Source organism: Dicentrarchus labrax, unplaced genomic scaffold (assembly GCF_905237075.1).
Source record: "Dicentrarchus labrax unplaced genomic scaffold, dlabrax2021, whole genome shotgun sequence".
In the NCBI taxonomy this organism is placed as follows: Eukaryota; Metazoa; Chordata; class Actinopteri; family Moronidae; genus Dicentrarchus; species Dicentrarchus labrax.
Genome location: NW_026136719.1, coordinates 31,391,148 through 31,412,958, shown reverse-complemented (window position 1 = coordinate 31,412,958; position 21,811 = coordinate 31,391,148). Strand labels below are relative to the sequence as shown.

The window sequence follows — 21,811 nt, the reverse complement described above, 5'->3', positions numbered from 1 at the left end:
ATGACAGAAAGCCAGAGTGGTGTGGAAGCACAACAGTGCCTGGTGGCTACAAGGCCAGCACTCGCAAATATGTTCACAATCCGATTTCAGATAGATGATGTTTCATGGTGACGGATCATAGAATTGTGGGTGCTTTCTATTTCAAACGTTATTTTCACCAGTGAAAATTTGTGGGCAAAAGTCACGTTGCACGTTGAGCTCCTTGCTCTTTACCAGTAACACTCTGCTCATACTCCACACAGTTACACACAGTCTGACTGGGGGCTGCCCATTAAAAACACTGAGGCAGCTGGGGGTGAATGTCTTAGAGAAGCAACCCGAAATCAACATGCAGAAATACATTTTTGACAATAGAGGTCTTATCCAAAAGGGACCCGAGGACACTTAGAAATCGACCAGAGGATAATTACACCCAATTCAAAATGTGGTTGCGACCCCAACAGATGCGTGATACAGCCTTTTTCTATTTTAGACAGCCCTTTTCCAAACGGTTTGCAACAGTGACTTTTCAGATAGTTCAAACCGGATCGGACACAGTCGGGTTACTTTGTTACTTTTCTTGGGAGGACAGACTCAGCAGCACATGTCCTACAAATCAGGATCACAGTGTACACCCTTGCCTTAAAAAAAACGTTTTACTTTCCCTGCCATGAGTATGCTGCACCACATTATTAGAGCTGATAGTGAGACTGCTTGGATCCATTTGGATATTGTACATATTAACCGAAGATCCAAAGCCTGCATTGACTTGGTCATAAGTGGACTTGTGGCTTCCAGTTGGTGGTTGAGGTAGCTACCATGTTCAAGGCCACTCAGGCAGTATTTGTAGAGGGAGAGCAGAGTGTTCTTCCTGTAATTTCCCCACCCGTTTTTCCCAGTCTTTCAGTTTGGAGAATCAAACTAGCACCCATACACAAAACCTCCTGTCTAATCTCTAGATTACACCCCCCTCCCCCCACACTGCAGAGGAGGGACTCTTGGGCAGGAGGAGCAGGGCCCAGATGCCCAGCCATGGATAAGGTATTTTGATAAAGAGCCCTCACCACCACCACACCCCATCTCCTTCCCGATGCCTCCTCCATAAACAATGAAAAGTTAATGAAGAGGTAACTTAATGATGTAATGAATATAGCGGAGCCCAAGGTCAAAGCTGGCTACAGTCTGGGCACAAGACAGGGCCAGGTGATAACACATGGTTTTATATGCCTCTCTCTCTCACACTCACACACAATCACAGACACACACAGTCTAACAGATCTAAATATTATTAGTCAGCCGGCACTGAGAGAACAATCCCTGCTTTTGAATTGTTGTCTGCAGAAAAATGCTTTATAGCTTACATGTGTGCATCTGTAAATGGTAAATTGCTGCATTTATATAGTGCTTTTATCCAAAGCTCTTTACAAGATTTTTTTGCCCGCCCATTTACTGGCACACCGATGGCAGCAAGCTACCGCTCAAGGGTGCTGCTCTGACCAGGGGTTCAGTATCTTGTCCAAGGACACTTCGACATGTGGACAGGAGAAGGGTCGTCCAGAAGGAGGTGGTTTGATTCCCACCTCCTTCTGGACGACCCACTCTTGAGCCTTTTGTATTCTTTGTGTGCGATAGATGGGGGTACATGCACTTTTGTGTGTATGGATGGAGGGATAAGGGCGTTTGAAGTACTGTGGGTAGTAAAAGCAGAGGGGTGTTTATGCATGTTTTTAAGTTTCTCTGTGTACTTGCAGCTGTGTGTGTTTGTGGCTTTTGCATTCTTTCCTTTGTGCGTACAGTACACGTGTGTGTGTGTGTGTGTGTGTGTGTGTGTGTGTGTGTGTGTGTGTGGACTTGACAGCACAGGGACTTGTTCTGATGTTGAAGCTGGTGATTAAAAATTGAATAGGTTTGAAAGACACAGTAGAGAGTTTGGCGGAGCCAGGTACGATCGATAGAGCTCTGGTGAACGGCCACTACCCCTACTCGTTGGGCTGGAGAGCACTTGGGAATGTGTTTGTGTGTGTCTAGGGCAGAAAGTGTGCTAGGGTGTGTACGTTATGCCTTCAAATATTCAGTAAACCAATTACACTTTAAAAATACACTATTTTCCTCATAGCGCAGCATTTTGAGTTTTTTTTAGACCAGCTCCACCACACCAGAGATAAAAACAGCCACTATGAGACAGATGCTTACGCAAATCCAGACATTGTCTAACAGTAAAGAAAATGCCAAACCAACACATCCAAATGATTGGGAAAAAAAGCAGATGAATAAAATCATAATAAGAAGAGGCAAGGACAGGAGAAGGGAAGATGGTAAGAAAGGAAGGAGAGGATAGTTCTTAGCCCACGGCTTACCCAGCAGCCAGGTGCTCTCTGTCTTCGATCTGTTTGGCCTCCACTGGGCTAAAGAAGTGTCTACACCTCACTTTATCCCCTTATAGTCTCTCACACCACAACATATGGGGGAGGGGAGGAAGGGAGCAAGGGCTGAATGAAGAGGATGGAGAGGGAGGAAAGGCAAGGAAAGGAAAAGGATGGCAAGGAGGACAGAAGAAGGAATGGAGATGGATGAAGACATCTGATGCACACTGGGATTTTAGTTGTCATCAACTAGTCCTATCCTTCTAAAAAGTGGTTGATTAATGGTGGGAGATAGATTGCATTCTTTTCACCCAATAACTATGATCAAATCTTGTCAAAAAGGTCTCAAATACAACCAGGAAAGGGTTAACTTAATTGGACTAAACCCCCAGCAAGTTAGTGAATTAGAGACTCACAAGCCAGTCTAAACGTTTCACTCTACAGAGTGACAGGTTTTGTTGCTAAAGACCCAATTCAAAGGCAGCGATATGGTGGTGAAATGCAACTACTTTGCATTTAGAAATCCCCAGATGATTGGTGGGCGCTGGGATTTCCAATCGTCTGATCTCCATCAACTATGTCTAGGTTGGAGAAACTGTTAGACTGCAGTGACAACAAAATTGATTTCTTGTAGGGATGGTGGGAGTCTTTCCTTCTCTAAAAAACTCAAATTCTGTTTATTTATTATGGCAATATCAATTAAACTTCAATGCCAATGAACTCCATTGCAAATTGAAATGATCAACAGGCTAACTAACAAGCTTTGATAACTTACGGTCCAGTGGAAATGTGTTTTTTTTTTTGGTTCTACCTGTTAAACTCTAATGAGATTACCTGCTTTGGTCTATTTGGTCAGAGGCTATGTAAAATGTAGTACTGCGTCTAGGTATCACAGGGAATAGATGTAGCTTGTTGCAGCAGCACAGACATCACGCTGCTACAGTGAGTGTGCAGTCTAAAGGCCAGCATGGGTCATGCTGGTGGCTTCCTTTCAGAATAAAACAGTTTTGCAGATTCCTCCGTTCTCACTTGAATCCACAGGGAAAATAAGAATGTTTTTGCATATGCATTTCTCATCATGGTGATATTGCCAAGCTTTTAATACAGTGCAGCTTTCTCTGGTGGCAGTGTTAAGTCTTGTCTCCTCTCTGTGTATACATTTTCACAACCATTATGGTTGGTTTTGTGAAGAGATTATTTGCCTTTAAATTTTTGAAAGGCAAGAACATATTTTCTTTGTCATTTTTCCTTTTTAAGTACATGTTGCACATTGATTAGATGCAAGAATTGTTCACTGTCAGCCAACTTGCTCTGTTATTTCATGAATGAATGCTAACAAAGCTAAAAGGGCATTTAAGAACAATTCCTCCAACATGACATGAAAAAATGCAGACATCAGATCTGCACTTTAAGGCAGCACACAATGTAGCTTATGGGGATCAAGAGTAGTCCTTGAAGAACTTTCATGTTAAAAATGGGTAGTTCGCTATTTTTACTTCAGGAATTACCATTGCTTTACTCCCTAGATGTCAATGCAAGCCTAAAATGATTATTTTTGTGTTGTTCTGTCTAAACTTAATCAACTAAATTAAAAACAGCCATGTGATAAAATGTTTTCACGTGGGGTGCTTTTGGACAAATTGTTTTAAATTGAGGCAGTATGGTCCAGTAAGAATCTGGTTTGGGATTGCTATGGAAAGTTGGCTGACATTAAGAGTTAAAAGGTCATATTTCATGTTCCTGTGTAAATGAGACACGAGGGCACCAACAACCACTAGCCAGCATTAAAATATGGATGATCTTCACTACTGCAGCTTGTAGTCAGATAATTTGACCACAACCAGCTATCTACAGGTAATTAGATTTGAGATAATCAGGTTTTATTCCTATCTTTGTTCTGTATTAGAAAGTGGTACTTGAGGTGAGGGACTGACCTCTGACCTCCATAGGTCAGCTGTCTCAACCACAACATTGCTTATCTACAAGTAACGCAAGAAATATTTTATCTCCTAAAAATTACTGTATGTAATTATTTAGTATTGGCAAAACATTCTAGTGATCATCTAATCATTTCTTCCATCCAATCCAGTGAATATCTCCTCGTGGTCTACTAGCTTCCCGCTCTTTATGTCCGCTAAAAAAACTATCCGACGGTTGTAGCCCTGGCTCAGACCAAACCACACACCACTATTCCAGCTAAGATTTGTGCATCAAGTAAAGTTAAATAATTTATAGTTACATTACTTGCTGTGTTGTTCTTAGCTCTATATCATGGTATTTGTTCGTACAACATTTGCAAATGGTTAAATAGCTAAAACGTTTGCTTTGTTACCTTCCTTGTTAGGTCTTTTTTTTGTTACCTGTCTTGTTAGGTCATTTTGATCACTGACTCTAAATAATTATAACTCTTACTAGTTTTTTTTAACTGTGTTTGGATGCTTCATATGGACTTTGTTTATTTGATGACGTTTTATATTGTAACGTTTTAACCATTGACATATGTAAAGATGGACGACATGACAACTCTCCAAAAGTGAAGCCAAAACAAAAAAACATGTTAATATATTTAAATATATATATAAATCTTTTATATGTCGATGGTTTCAACATTTACTCTCTAGAATTGCAGTGTGGCCAACCCTTCCAATGTACCTCATTGATTCTTGGGCACTGTTTTTTTCCAGGATATGTATTAAAAAGGAAAGTTGTAGTCGAATGTCAGAAGGCACAAAATCCATTTCTTAAAGTGTTTTTGGTGGCTCAGCAGCTTGCAGCAGTGCAGCTTTATGCTCACAACCTTTGTCATGAGTCATTCTCTCCCTCTCACACGTTTTTCCTGTCAATCTCCTCTGTGTGCTAAAAGAAGAATATACTAAACTTAGCTTCCCCAAGGCAATCTGTGATCCATCTGATCTGCTGGACAGCAGGCATGGTAATGCACTGGCACTGTACGGCACTGTAAGACATTATATATATATTATATTATTATATCTGCTGTAAGTGTTTTATGAAGGTCAACGAATTGAATCAAAAATATTTCAACACTGACCTAGACTGTTTTGCATATTTTATATATTTTCACGGGTTGCATTCTCATTCTAAAACCCATAATGTAGCCTGAATGTGGGTTTAATATGCATTTATGGTTTGTGTTTATGAGGGACACTTTAACTAAAATCTTCATAAGACCTCACAGTGAAGATAAGATACACATGCACTTTCGCCTTCCTTCCAGTGTCCAACTGCAGTTGCAGTCACATGTACAAAGAACAACTAAGGCAAATCAGAAGTGCTGGGATGTGTGGAAACGTAGCTGCTAATGTGCTGACAGCTCACACCATGTTGGCCGTCCACATTTAAAACTCAAGTGCGGCCTCCTGTCTACCAAGTTATCAAATCCATTGCTTTATAAGGAAATGTTATACACTGTGAAACCACTGTAGAACATGATCATATGTCCACCACAAGAAATTTGCTCTAGAAATAGACAATCGCAAAATGCAAAGGCATGCTCAACACATGTGGGTTTCAATAGGATGCTTATATCGCACAGTTTGATCTTTGCATTGATAGCCTGCGAGAAGACGCCGGTGTATGTTGAGCGTTGTGTTAACTCCCGGTCATTTTGACAAGTGTAAACAGTCAATCTCCCCATCAAATTCCATTAAACCCTGTAAGAACACAAACACACACTCCAAAAAGAAGCCCCCAAGCAGCGGCATTAAACAAGTGCTCTCATTTGGACATAAATAGTGTGATCTTACTCTCATAAATCACTCTGAGATTGTACATTTGGCCCAGGCAAGGGCTTCAGGTTTGCACACCCCTTCTGTAAACAGGTTCTCTTTCAGCCTCTCACAACTTCAGTACGAGTCGGTAGACGTGTGAGACTCTGTTTGTGTGTGTATATGTGTGTGTGCAAGGTTACCGGGCTTGATCCATTTTAAAAAGAGTCTTGCTGTAATCAAAAATAATAACCGCTCAAAGCGTAAACTCTTCCAAAGCCCCCTCCGCACTCCCCCAACCTCCCCTTGAAGTATGAAATAATATTCTGTGTGTGGGCTCTGGCCGAACGCTGAGAACGCAAACATTTCACAATAAAGTTGTTTAAATAAAGGCCTTGGCATAGATGGCTGGGAGATAGAGGACATGCTGCGTTAATTACAAGCGCCCGTTAAAATAAACCGCCGGCATAAAATATGACTCTCTCCCTCTCCCATTCTTGGGGATTTGAACCTATAAAATGTCAGCGAGGTGTGTACCTCAGATGTGCTGTTTGGAGACCAAACACAACAGCAGCCCTTCTGGTTGGAGATTGGAAAAGAGAGATAGACAGACAAAGAAAGAGAAAGAAAGGGAAGGGGGGCAAGATCCGCAAAAAAACACAACAGAGCTCTACAATCAACAAAGAAAGCAGTGTTTACTCTGCATTTAAAGACTTATGAATTCTTCTCGCCCCCGCCTTGCCGTTGCGTGGCGTTAACTGAAAGGGAAAATAGCCCAGTTAAGCACTCGGTTTATTATTCTTCAAACTCTTGTCTGAAAAGTAATATGCTTTAAAGGCACAGTAAATGTACTGGTGCTCTCCCCTCTGTATCTGTTTCAGCCTTTCCCTTACCAAGCGGTATGTGTGTGTGTGTGTGTGTGTGTGTGTGTGTGTAAGTGAGTAAAGTTACATTGCAAAGAGAGAGGCAGAGAGATGGATTATTTTTCCTGAAGCGTGGACTTAAGTTTCTGCTCTCTGCTGCTGGGTGGCCCACTCCTCTTTAGCCGTGTTAACATAAGAATAGAGGGGTGGCCAGGGGGTGAGGGAGGGGTGGGGTAGCCGGGTAGCTGGTTTAAATTATTCTGCGCCTCCGCTGCTGCATAGCAGGAGCTGTTGTTATCCACTTAGAACATCAGACGATTTGTTCCTTCTCCCTCTCTCTTCTCTCCCTCTCTCAACCCTGTGGGCGTCTTTATTCGGGACCCTTTGTACCAGTGTTATGTTATAACGCCTGTCCCGGCCAGGGTGCTCCTCATTCCCTGCCACTTGTGGGCTTTTTCTCTGCTGCATTTTTGAAAATTCAGATAAAAATGTTTTTAAAAAACGCTTTGAGATCCATTTTTGCCTCGCAAAAGCTCCATATCTGGTTTTAACCCCTTAAAAAAGTCAGGGGTGGCAGGGTGATGTGTTTTACCTCCAACTGAGCTAAACTAATCAAGCCCCTTTTCCAGTGAAAGATTCTGCCCCTGTAAGGGTTACCTCAAAAATCTAAATATGAAATGTTAACTCTCCCTACCGCGGGCTGTCATCCAAGCTCAGTGACGAGTGCTGTGACGCTTGCAGGCCCAGATGAGGAATGCAGTTATGAGGAGATATTTGTATACATTCAGCCTGCGCCTTGGAAAGCGGAGATGGTGGTTGAGCACAGCTTAAAGACATCTGGATGCGATGAAATGCCATTTGTCTAAACAATCAAGAGTCTTACCAAAGCCACCCAACGTGCGCTGTGCTTTTAGTACATACTTGTGCAATGTGCTTCAACAGAAAGCGTTATTGACAAATATTTCATTGCGACAGCCTCATGAGATCTCAAAACGAGATTTTTTTTTCCTTTTGCATCATTCCAGCTCTCTGCTGTAAACATAAAGCATTTGTGACGGCTGTGTACTTGAGGATAGATGAGATGCGCTGAAGTTCATTTTGGAGGGGGGGGTGGGAATAAAGAGAGTCATAAAACCATGGTGGCATTTCATTATAAATAAGACTGAGGCAAATCAGTGAGATCGTAATCTAAATACTTAAATTTAATGCTCATTCTTCTTACTGAAAAAAAAAAGAAACATGGTGAATAATAACCGCTCATATTTTGCGGTTGACCACCGGCCATCACTGCAGCACAGCATTCGAGAGAGCTTAAATGAACGTGACTTTCGAAGGTACAATATAAACATGTTGGGAAGGATGTCCGTGCAGGCTGAAGACACAAAATCACAAGTCAAACACAAAGACAGAGAATGAGGCATCATCTGTCAAAAGAAATGCCACACCTATAGATTTATTTTCTCCTTAATTCCATTTAAACAAATGGTCTGGGCAGTCATGGCAGGCAGGGCTCTGACTATGCCAATGTGTGTGTGTGTGTGTGTGTGTGTGTGTGTGTGTGTGTGTGTGTGTGCGCATAGTGGTGGTGGTGGAAGTGAAGGGGGCAGGCAGACATGACTGGGATAATAAGCGTCATGGAATCTAATCAGATTTCTAAGAGGAATTGATTGTTGTGAGGCAGCCGGTGCAGGAGTGGGGTTGACAATAAGCTGAAATTTAAGTGTTAATTTTTATGCTAATCCTCTGGCATCTCTGTGTGATGCAATTTGGTCCAGCAGCCCCTCGACTTTGCGCCGCAGATATGAAATTGTCCCGTGCACAGAGAAAATGTCAGCTTGCCAGACCCTGAAAGCTCGTAATTTATTAGGTATGTTTCTATTAGTATGTGTCACAGTTGTTAGGGAGCCACATGCGCAGGCAGGCAGCCACACCACCTTGCTCTCTCCCTCCCTTCCCCTCGCTTTCTCTATATCTCACTCTTTCTATCCCTCTACCCCAACTTGTCTGATCCTCCTTTCTCCATCTTATTTTCTCCCCCGTGTTGCCATCCACTTTTTTTAGCACACATGCACAATCACGCACACACACACACACAATGGCACACACCATGCTTGTTCTTAAGATGGTCTCGGCTCAGTGGCTGCTACACTGGGGCCTTAATGTATTATCATATATCGGGTGGTCCTTGCCCCCTGGACAAAAGGCTATTTAATACAATTTAATGACATTCCCAAGATTGGGGGTGAAGGGGGGAGGAGGGGATAGAGGGATAGAGAGGAGAGAATAAAAGAGAGAGGGAGGGAAGGGGGAAAGAGAAGAATAAAAAAAGAAAGGCAGAGGCCCAGATGAAAATAGCATCTGTGTTTTTCATGGCTCACCCATGCAAACATTGCAGTGTAAAATGCGTGACTTTCCCTTCACGTCTGTCTCTACCTGCAGAATAAAATGTATTTGGGGGCTTGATAGGGCTAAGTATGAGCAAACTTTCAAAATCACTTTCATCTGGCCCTTGGCAGTTTGCCTAAGATGTTATAAGTTGTGGAGGAAATACTCCATTTTTTTTACTTACAAGAATGTAAATACTCCATTATACTGCTAGTAGAAGTCAGAGATCCTTAACCTTTAAGTGTTTAAGATATCAAACCTCATTTGATACTATTTATGGTCATTTTCTTCAGCAATAACCATATAATGCATTTACAATATATATATAGTATTTTTAATTGTGAACCACAATGTCTCCAAAAATGTATGTTCATATATTTACAAATTTGCAGCAAATTTGCTTCGCCACCAATTTTACATAACAAAATGCTCATGTAGCTCACCTGGTAAAGCTAAGCTATCATCCATATACCAAGGCTAAATCCTTGCTGCAGCAACCATGGATTTGATTCTGACTCTCTCTCTCTCTCTCTCTCTCTTTCACTTTCCTGTCACTCTTCAGCTGTCACTATTGATTAAAGGCAATAGAAGCCCCAATATACAACATAATCAATGAACACGTCTGCAAAGTCGAAAAATGCCCATATTGAATGCATCTATGAATCTATCTAGTTCTTCTGGATATCATGGAGGCGGCTCAATAGCGGGCACAAGTATGGTACCCAAAGACTTAATTCAGAGTCAGCAAGTTTAAAAGTAAACTTCTGTATGTATCAACTGCCCTTTATATTGCTCTGTTCACAGCCACCAGACTTCATTGACAAAAACACTAATTTTGCCTCACAGAGCAGCACTGCCTCAGTCAGTTAGTTTGTTGTCTTATTGTGTGACTTTAGTATGTTTAACCCTTTGAAACACTAAAGTCACACAAGCACTTTTATTAGAAGTACAATGGTGCAATGCTGTGCAATTTCTTTGTTATGTAACGTTATGTTTTGATTTCAAATTGGACATTAACGTAATAATTTTAATCCAAAATATGATCTTTTCTTAAACCTAACCCAGTGGTTTTTGGTGTTAACCTAACCAAACTGCAACCAAGGCCCTGTACTATGGAGGTCATAGTACAGGGCACATTTGTTGATACTCTCCAGTGGTCATATATGTTGTTTTGGGATTCATTGGCCTATTCAGCCAGTCAGGTATAAGGATGTGTTGGATGAACATAGTTCTCTGATACCAAATTCCTATGAGATCTAAGAATATAACATGGATTAGAAAAGAGGTTGCAAGTGAACATGCTTAATTTTCACAGTTTTAGCTATTTTATAGACTGTTGGGTAGTTAAGTCTATAACAATATGTATATATTTTTTCACTAATGATATCTTATCTAGGTAAAATATGAATCTCCAAAGTAACTAGTAAGTATAGTAGCTATCAAATAAATGTAGTAAAGCATACACAAGTACAGTATTTGAGTAAATGTACTTAGTTACTTTCCACCTACACCTGTTAGTGAGCAAATTACAATCCATTTAGGTAGAGATGTCATCAGTGAGGGATAACAGAAAAGAAAAAACAGGGATAAACAATGACTTTTCCAGTTTTTCAGCAGACACTTTTCCTGCATAGAATTCTATTTTCTTCTGTTTTATTCTATCTTTAGTCATCTCTCTCTTTATGTTTAAACACTGCTAAAATGGCTGTGCTCCCTGCTCATATGTTGAGTGGTACTAGAAAGCCAGTCAAAACTGTACTCAGTGGGCCCAGAAAACACACTGAAAGGTTTGGATGCAATTCACATATAGGTCAATTAAATGCAACAACATCTGCTCTCTCCCTACCATTTGCATATGGCATTCATATGTTAATGATGTCCCTTGTTTTTTTTTCTGCATGTGTGTGTGTGTGTGTGTGCATTTGTGTTTATGTGTGCTATTTGTTTCTCTCTGTGTGTATTTTTTTTCCTGTACTTCCTCCCCTCCTCCCATTCTCTTTGTATCGCCAAACAAAAAGAGATGCAGAAAATTTGGATTCATACTTCCCTTTTCGAAAAAAAAAAAAGCCAGATACGCCCGTCCTATTTTCACTTCCTCTCGTCTGACGATTAAAGGGGAGGTTAGACGAGTGCCACAGTTGTTCCATTGCAGTGCCCCTGATTTCAACAAGAAGCCCCTTTAACAGCAGAAAAGGCAAGGCCCTCTCTCTTCCCCAAGCAGCTTAATGCCTTATAAATCAATGATGACACAGATGGACTAGCGATAATCTATTTAGAATGCCTCACAGCAAATATTGTTGTGCAGATGATTAGACAGCCAGTTATTTTAACTCAGACCCCTAAACCCAATCTTCCGCTTATCATAATGCTCCTCAGATTTATAGTGGCAATTTGGGATTTGATATTTTTGTTATTTGAAATGAATTTGGCAACAAAGAGACATACAAAATGGTCAAAATCAAAAGTGAAATCAGGTTGTGCGGGGCAGTGTGTGTCTACATGTTAGTGCGTGTGTGTGTTTGTAAAGACAGTGTGTGTGTCTTGGGTGGCATGGGCAGCTTGAGAAACAAAAGACATGAAGAGGTGCTGGTGTCTGTGCCAAGGCCATAATGATAAGGCATGTTTCTTTAAAGCAGGAGGGGGTGGGGGGCAGACCTTTAGCAGAATTGTATCTCCAGGGCATTTTTGTGTGTGTGTGTGTGTGTGTGTGTGTGTGTGTGTGTGTGTGTGTGTTAGACAGTCTAGTGACACGAGGGGGGTTAATGGCAATCCAGGGTCTTTGCCCCTTTTCATGGTCGATGGGTCTCAATTTAGCGTGCAAGGGTGAGGAGGAGGAGGAAGAGAAGAAGAGGAGGAGGAGGAGGAGGAGGAGGAGGAGAAAAGAGCAGAGGAGGAGTGCAAAAATGAAGTGGAGGTTGTCAGACGTGGCAGCTGCTCGGAGGCCCTGATAAATATAAGCCCTTATTGATCGGTTGAAAATGAAAGATCCCCGAGTGGCGTGCAGTATTTAGCTTCTTGTCTGCCTCGCGTCAGCGGTGGCCTTGCCCTGGAGGGATAGATTTTCAGCTGTGCCTCCGGGCACCGCAGCGCGCTGGCTTTGATTTCATCTTTAACCTTTTTCGGCTGCGTTCCCTTGACCTCTGCTGCGTCGCACGCTGAATTTGTTAGATTTTCATCTTGACATCGACCCCCCCCTCCTCCCCTCCCACCTCATCTTTGTCTTCCTTTCCACCCATCACTGTCTTCTTCTTCATGCTGTATCCCCTGTCCGTCTTCCTCTCTGCCTCTCCAGGTCTATATTTCATTATCACCTCCTCTTCTAATCTTTCCCCTCCTCTGTTTCTCTCTCTAGGTGGCCATTCCAGCAAGCAGCAGTCAGTCAGGAGTGACAGTGAGAGGCCACTTGATCCTAACAGACAGGTTGCACTCCAGTATGCAGTTGGAGTGTTAAGGTAAGCTCACACACGATTCACACCTTAGCCTGTGGCAAAATGTCCCTCATCTTGAAGATTTTCCCATCTTTCCAAACCCTGTATGATATTTTCCTCTCACACTGTAATGATAAAAGAACAAGACACATACACACGAATAAACGCACACGTACACTCACACACTCCAACTGTTCGTCATTCACTCACCATTTAGTCTTATCCCCAAAGGCACTCTGTCTTAAACCAAAACACACACACACACGCACACAGAGACAGTCACACAGCTACAGTACACTGCTGCTATGTGCGCAGACAGAACTTGTAACAATCTGGATTGTGATAATCTATGATAATCATCCACCACATGCCACCTAAAAACGCACATGGGTGGCATTCAACACCCACACTGGCACATTGCTTCAGTGCATCTCGTCTCCCTCTGCCGCTCTCCCCAATGTCACTACCTCCAGCGTCAATGTCACCACTCTGCTCCTTATTTCTCTTTTATGTATGAGGAGGCTTGTGCTATAACACACGGCGGAGGGGGGAAAAAAGGAAGGAATCTTGAACAATTTATGTTTGGCATTAGTGTAATTGAATCCCACTCGTATATCAAAGTAAGAAAGTTGTGAGGTGTAGGTGATATAAATGCAAGGTAGGGATCCATGAAAACACAGATCTGTCCCTCCCCTTTTCCTTGTCTTCTGAACAATGTCTCCCATCTCTTTTTTTATTCTCTCCCTCTCTCCCCTCCTTTAGCTAGATGGACGATAAATTCCCAGCCAGAGAGCCAGCAACAGCTGTTGGCAGACAGGCCTGATATGAGAATAGCAGCATAGGATGAGCAGGCATTAAAAATTAATATGCTATTTAGCCTAGGTGTATTTTAGGTATTTGACATTTTCATGTCCGGGACAGACTAAATTTATTCATAGTACAGAAAAAAAATAAAAAAATAAAAAAAATAAGAAGAGAGGAATGGGTGTAGGGAGCGGGAGGAGGAGTGGTGGGGGTTGGGGGACAGAAAAGGGGATGCAGGGAACACTAAGTGACGGCCATTCTGATTTTATGGTCACCCTGTTTCACCTTGCCTCCCACCACAGCGATGAGTGGGGGGGGGTTTGACTACACCTTTTATTTCTGCTTCACAGTGGAATATGACAAGGCTGGTAGTAATAATCACACTACACATGGAAACTGATGTCCAGCATAACCTCTTTCCTTTTACGAAAGATTAGTGTATAGGAAAGCAGTACAGTAGCCGGGCTAACATTTAGATGTTGAAGAGATGTTGATACGACAACCTGTACAAGCGTTTAAAACCTGTGTAGTCCTCTCTCACTACACTACCCTGCACTGTTTTGATATCCATTACAACAACATTCAAAGCTGATTATATAATGTGTTTTCCACGTAACAGAAAAACAGCAGCATTGTTCTGTGTTCACTTGAAACAACCTATATCCCATTCTTAACCTCTTAAACAGCAGTTTAGCTAGAAATCATCACAAAGTCTGCTGATGTTGTATTTCTTAAGCTTTCAGACACAATTTCATGGCCTTTCTCGGTGGATGGAGTTGCTCAGTTGTCACAGAGATGGTTTAGTTGTTATCATGTGACCAACAGTAAGTGGTTACAGTCTCCCCCATAGGTTACTGTATTACCGTAGGCAAACCCGAAAGTTAGCTTTGCCCTGGTTCCTTCGACAAAAAGCCAATGGGATTTTTCCATTGGACTTTGGATTGCGGCAGGAAATAAGTGCTGAGGTGACTTTTATAGCGTAAATTGCCAGAAGTAAGAAAGTGTAAGTAGTGGGACTTTACACCACAAAACCTTTTTGGAAGGAGGTCGGGTAAATGGTTTTGTCAACCAAGCATGTGACTTTGACCCAGGAGACTGCAGTACCATTTTGTATTGCTTTCATGACCATGTTCTTTTCCTAACCCTAGCCAAGTCATTTTTATGCCCAACCAAACCTTAACTGTAGTCACGGCAGATCAGAAGATTGTCATATGAATCTGTTTTGTAACAGGTTTGGAAGCCCTGGTGAAAAGTGAGACCAGTACGAATTGTTATATAACGTAATGACAAACAACTTATTTTGTCTTTTAGGTTGTATAACTTGTGAAAAATAATTAGAAGTTTGTAAAATAGTTCAAGATGATTTATCAAGTCTTTGGAGAGTGGTCATTAGGACAACACTTTTCCCAGACTTCTCATTTTAATTTCAGGAGGACACCAAGTCAACACTTTATGTAAATTTGGGTTGACATTGAACCTCCTGCAAGTTGACAAAATGGTTGCTACTATGGGAACAGTCACTTTGACAGGTGACAGTAAATGTGTCAAAGAGCCGAGAGCCTAACACTTAAACTCGAATTTGGAGTCAGAGATTTGGATCAGTTTGGCTCTTTTTGAAAGTCAATAAAGCTTTAGAAAAAACCAAGATGTACACAGTTGAGTTGCATGTTGATGAGGAACAAAAAAAGAAATACTGTAGATTTAGAGTAGCAGTATCCAGTATTGTCATCTATCCAGATTAGAAACTTAAACGCCAGCTGTCATTACAGACAAAATACTGAGCAATGTAAACTTTACATTCTGTTCAATTATAAACATGATTAAATGCAATTCCACTGCAAAATACACCATACCCACAGAAATGTGTTAGAATTTGATCATAAATTGATACAATGCATTGTTATGTCATATATGTTCCCCTTCCAATGGCCCAGGATTAGAGAACTCCTCTACTGCCACTGAGCCACTGTTCCGCAGTCAAACACGAGACCCCTGGAGGTCCAGACAGCAAAAGTACAAGTCCCATGCTGAGCCATGCTAGGACAGTCCTCTCTCTTTATCACTCCCTCTCTCCGTCTCTCTCTCCCCCTCCCTCCATGGTGATTAATGGCTAATGCTGCTCTAGTACATCTCTATATCCCTCCTCATCCCTCCCTCGCTAATCGTTGTGAAATCTTAGACATGGCCTGGATTTGGCTTCCTGGAGAAAAAGGGGGGTTCGATTGGATTGGGGAGGGGACCAATTTCCACCTCCTTCAGCATCAATGTCTTCTGTTTTTTTCATTGTTGGCTGTCTTCTTCTTTAATAACCATTGTTTTCCTGTCTTCTTATACTGAACCTTAGTAATAGCACATTCTTTTTTTTTTTTTTTACCAAATTTAGTAATGGGAGAGCTTACAGTACCTGTCTTAGTATTACTTCAGAAAACTATTTTCTACAAATCACAATTCATGTCTTGTCTGTTTGGAGCAGCATGTAATGAATAGATTGTAAAATGTTTTCTCGTGAAACTACCACAACTCACTAGTCATTCAAAAATTATGACATCACGTAATGGAAGAAATACAGCTTGGCTCTGTGTGAGTTTGAATGGACTCCTGCCACATACTAATCTAGGGTATAGGACCGCAATAAGAGGAGCTCAAAGAATTTAAGTATTCCTGGCACCTGATTTATAACATATACTTGCAATCAAACTACATTCTGAGGGGCCAATCAGACAGAGACGCACTGCAACAGGCTTGACTGGTTCAAAAATGCCTTGGCAAACAGCTGGTGCACCTGTGGAGCGAACTGCATGTGCAACCGGGTGATCAAATATGATAAATGGGAAAAAAATGGATTCAGGCAGCCATCGAGTTCTTATCGTTGAGCTCTATCTCTATCAAAGACAAGTAACCCACATGAAACTATTACGATGATGCAACCCAACGCCGAAATGTTGAGGATATTTTAGCTTTTAAGCAAACCTAAAAGCCACTTAGAAATGCAATCTAAACTTTAAAACCTATGTTCGTGTTTGACTTGGCTTCTGTGCCACATCAAAAGCATGGAGGTGAGGGTGGATGGCTAGGCATACAAGAAGTGGACCACCTTGACCACAATCTTCCTTTAACACTGTTCAAGCAATTTAGTTGCCTAAAGTTGACCAAACTGTATACATAGAAATGGTAATTTTAATTCAGTATTCAGTATAATTTTACAAAAATACAGCATTTTAACTTAAGCCCATTTACAAGCTATTTCCAGAGCTTTTAACCATGATCCCTGTTTCTGTTCAAGGATGGGTTTAGATGTTGTGAATGTGAATGGCCTCCATGATCTTTCTCCGGTTGTCCACTTGCTCCTGGTCAATGACGTCAGTGAACAGTTGGAGAGACTCCATGACAACTCTAACCCCATGAGCCAACTCCCGTTTGCTGATGAAGATCCTAAGAGGCAGTTGAAAAGCTTCAGAAAAGCTAGTAGCAAACTGGAAATTTAGTTAAGGTTACTTTGTCAAAGTGCAGTTTTGATGGTCAAGAATGAAATTTGTCGTGATATTCAAGAGAAAACAAAATAATGGAAAGCCGGCTCATTAAAGGACCAGTGTGTAGGATTTAGTGGCATCTAGAAGTGAAGTTGTAAATTGCAACTGTGGTGGACACGACACTTAGATAGGGCGCAAGGCCCTATCTACAGCCAGTGTTTGGTTGGTCAAAACATGGCGGACTCTGTGGAAGGCAACTTGCAGCGTCTGTAGATAACAACGGCTCGTTCTTATTTTCAGGTGAGTATACACTAATGAAAACATACCTATGAATATTATATTCCATTTCTGACAATAGATCCTCCTAAATGTTACACACTGAACCTTTAAGTGAATGATGATCACAAGAAATCAGTAACAAAGGGTAGGACCACAAGCCGAGTATCAGCATTTTTTAAAACACATAAATAATGGAAGAAACAACTGTGAACTGTTCATTTTCTAGTTCCAAATTCAACATTGTGAACTACGAACATGAGCGAGTTCATTTGAATGCGTGTGAACTGAACTTTGAGCGAGCTCTTGTGAAGTGTGAACTTGCACAACACTGTGGATAAATAGATGAAAGGGCTGACATGACTAAAAACTGGATTCAAACCCACGTAATCACAACCACAGAGCGTGCACCTGTGCTCGCTCACCAACCAGCATGTAACAGTGTCACAACAGTGCAACATCAGTAACACTTCTCGTTGCCTTTATTTATACCTCTGGTTCAGCAATTACTCACCTTCCACCTCTTTCCTAATTGTACCATGCGTTTCTCTCTTTTTCACCTCTTTGTCTGCTAATTATTTCATTTCCTTTCCTCTTGTCTACTTCCACCCTCTCGCCTCTTTTTTTTCCGTCTCCGTTCCCTCCACACTTGGCAGCAACTTCCCGTCACCATACAGCGCAGTACTGTATATACACTGACTGTTATTACCTTGGGGAACGTTTAGCAGCTCTGTGTTTAACACCATATAACCTCCGCTACATCAGCAGCGGCAATAGAGAGAAAAACCTAGGAGGTGGAAACCAGAGACGGCTTGTGTTAGGCAAGTGTTCGACTGATCACCACAATAAAGACGACAAGCGAGAGAGAGAGAGGGAGAGGGAAAGGGGGCATGTGACAAGCCTGCTTTATTTCAACCTATTGGATGATCAGTGATTCTTAAGGGGAGGGATAATTTCTTGCGATATCTCTCACTACAAAGTAAACAGAAATCAAAGCACTTCACGCTCCGAGACAGAAGCACTATATGAAAGAAACTATCTTAACAGCCTCCTTCATTTCTGCTCTTTCTTCCTTCTGTACTTCCCATTGATTTCACGTAACTGGTGTTAAGTGAAACTATTTGAGAAGCAATGAATCCACTTGACTTCCTGTCTCGGAGGTAGGGGGTGATTGGCTCACAGTATGGTCAAATAAAGCTTCTGGTAAATCGACATGTGTTTTTATTATTCCTAATTATGTGATCAGACTTTGTTTGATATCCATTCAACAAATTGAAAGTTAAAGTGAGACATCAAGTTAAGTTTTCTCTTTTTTTTATTCCCTGCGAGTTGTTCACAGTTTGTGTGGCGGTGGTGAGGTTTTCAAAGTCTCACAATGGCCAATGTGCCTTTGAGTCTGCAGCCTCTTGGCAGATTACTGTCACTCCCTATCATTCAAACACCTCACCCTCCCCTGACTAACATATTGTACACATCAGCCCCCACTCCTTACTTCCCCGCTGCACCCCGCTCATTCCCTCTTCTCCCTGATGGGGATCTGTGGGCGTTGATGTCTGTCTCATAGGACTTTAGAGGGGTAGGGGTGCAACTTGACAGATAACACGACTACCAAAGGAGTCAAAACCTAGTCATGTCCATGTCCATCAACGTGTTTGTCCACGAGCACGGGGGGAGAAAAGTCTTTGCACGTACACCAAACATCGACAGCAGCTCAGGGAGAGACGTAGAGGGACTGTCAGGTGATTATAAAAAGAAAAAATAAAAGATTTAAAGAGTGTTCAGGGGGATTGGGCGCTCAGACAGGAGCCCGCACACACTCACACACACACACACATCTGCTCAGGGGTTTCTCTCTCCGTCCCATCATCCTCCCAGGATATCAGGTTGTAATTGATATATGGGCTTGGCTGTCTCTCCCCCACCTCACTCTCTTACGTGTGTGTGCGTGTGTGTGTGTGTGTGTTAAAGTCGACTTATCTAGATTTCACTCGTGATTCTCCGTATTGCCCTCTCTCTATGGGCTGACCCGCCACTTCCCCGTGCGGGATGGACAGAGATGGATGAGCGGATGAAAACAACCCCCCCCCAGAAAAAAGGAAGAAGAAGGTGCGTCATTGCACAATTCCACAAAAGGCCTAATGTGTTATCAAAGTAACTTCCAGCATATTAGTGACAAGAAGCCCAAACCCCCTCATATCCTTTGTCCCCCCCCCCCCCCCCTCCCCCCCAGCACCCGCCGCCTCCCTCTCTCCTTTGTGGCATTGCTCGCTCGCCTCGGCAAGCTTCCTGAATTAAACTGCCGGCTTCCTGTTCTTTTATATGCACGGCCACATCTGGGGCGCCCGCTCGCAGGGCCCCGCCGCTTAATAACAATCACCTTCCCTTTCACTCGGCCCTGATTGTTTCTAATTCGCCCTGACAGATAGTAGCTGACAAGCCGCCCGCGCCTCCCTCCCTCCGTGACCCGAGCTCACTCAGCACACTTATAAGGCCTGTCATTTTTAATATTTGATTTTCACTTCGTAAAAAGTTATGTGTTTTAGAGCTGCCACAACCACAGCCACCATCGCCTCCCCCCCAGACCCCCCCACCCCCACCCCCCCACCCCAATCTTATGATGAAATCAGTATTTAACTGAAACCATGTCGAATGGCCGTCCCTCCCTTCCCTTCTCCCTTCTTGGCCCTTTCACTTCATCCCTTTTTTTTTAAAGCCTCCTGCTCTCCATCCCTTCCTCCTCCCCTTTCATTAATTGTCTTTCTCTCTTTCTGCCTTCATCTTTTCCACCTTCTCCTTTCTTTCTGTCTCTTTCACTCAATCTCTTCCTTAGTTTATGAAGACAAAGCAAGCGGGAGAATGTAGCAGCGGGATTGTACAGACTCATATGTAAGCCAGTCTCTAACCCACAGTGAGCCACCTTTGCAGCCACAGTCATCCAGGCGTATACAGTACAAAGCCAGGCGGCTAAGAACAGAGCCGTGTGTATTGACAAATAACCGGCATCCACATCCGTCCGTCAGACATGCAGCTTACTGGCTTCCAGCGTTATTTGCTTTCCATTGATTCCCATTAAAGGTATATGGAGCCATGTAAAATGCATATTAGGTAGGCTGATCATTAAATGAAAGGATAGATTCATCGACAGCTTGACGGATGACATTTTGCAGAGCGATCCATATAGACCTTCAATAAAAACACAATTTGGAGCTTAAGACAAAGGGGGGCAAAAAGAAAAAGAAGGCATTTAAGATGGGGAATGATAGAAAGACGATGATTAAAAGATGGATTCGCAAATGGACAGAAGTATACTAAAGCCATCTTCACTACTGTTGTGCATTAACACAACACTGACACAATTTTATAAATCATTTTGACTGATGTTGATCACTGAAAGCTAGTAGAAATACAGCACCAAAGGGATTTTAAGTCAAAATGCACAGGTATTTGTGGCTCTTTTTCCTGCAATATCTTTTGTCTTTAAAGTCTACTTGTTGGTATTTTGACTTCATTTGACAGTTAATTTTAGAAAATAGACAAGACACATGGTTTGCATTTGGCCAAGAGTCAAACCTGTCATGTGCACTTTTTGTAGTGAGGTCAAAAGTAAGGTTGTCGAGAGTTTACCTCCCGTCATAGACCTGTAGTTAAAGGTCCAGTGTGTAACATATAGGAGGAGCTATTGGCAGAAATGGAATATAATATTCATAAGTAAGTTTTCATTAGTGTATAATCACCTGAATATAAGCATTGTTGTGTTTTTGTTACCTTAGAATGAGCTGTTGTTATCTACAGAGTACACCATGTTGAACCGTCCTGCGGCCGGTGTACTTTGTCCTACGCTTGTAATCAGTGAGCGAGGTGAGGATGTTGCAATCAGCAACTACACTGCTAGATGCCACTAAATCCTATACACGGAACCATATGCACCTTTAGTGACCTATACCCACAATTTTCATTCAATCATTGTTTTTGTTACCTAACGCTGTTATTGTTACTAAGCCTGCAACCCGCCACAAATCCGAGTTTAGTGGCAGTAAGCTTAATACCTTATTGTCAAACAGTTGAAATGAGCAAATGAAAGTGTTTTTTTTAGTTTTTAAGCATGAACATTAATTCAAATGAAGTTGCACGGTGTGACAAATGCAAAAATGTGTCTAGTTTATATTCTCTTTTAGAATGGCCAGCCATGTGATACACGTGATAAACTGACTCAACACACAAATTGGTGTAAAAAGTGCTCAGAATACTGCCCTGTAAAACCAATAAAACAGTGGGTTTCATGAGTGGTTGGCTGTGTAGCCAATCAAAATCTCACACAAGGGAGGCTGTCCCTGTTTGCGTTTCTAGCGCTATCAATAACTGGTCAATGCTTAGTGAGAAAAGATAAAGTTAGAGTTAGTGGCCACGATGAGCTGTTGAGGGGAGTGTTTGCTTTCCTGATTTAATTGTTGAGTCAAAGCAACAAAACTAAAGCTTAGTGCACCATGCTAGATGAGAACATTGCTTCTGTGTAAGCAG

The 21,811-nt window shown here is 42.0% G+C and overlaps 1 protein-coding gene across 9 annotated transcripts in view; it reads left to right on the top strand.

Annotated features, from left to right (window-relative positions):
• znf536 (zinc finger protein 536) overlaps positions 1-21,811 on the top strand; it is a 229,003-nt gene that overhangs the window by 69,108 nt on the left and 138,084 nt on the right. For all 9 annotated transcript variants that reach the window (XM_051379884.1, XM_051379881.1, XM_051379878.1 and 6 more), the window contains one exon: positions 12,668-12,767. The gene's annotated coding sequence lies outside the window, so the exon portion shown is untranslated. The remainder of the gene's footprint in view (positions 1-12,667; positions 12,768-21,811) is intronic.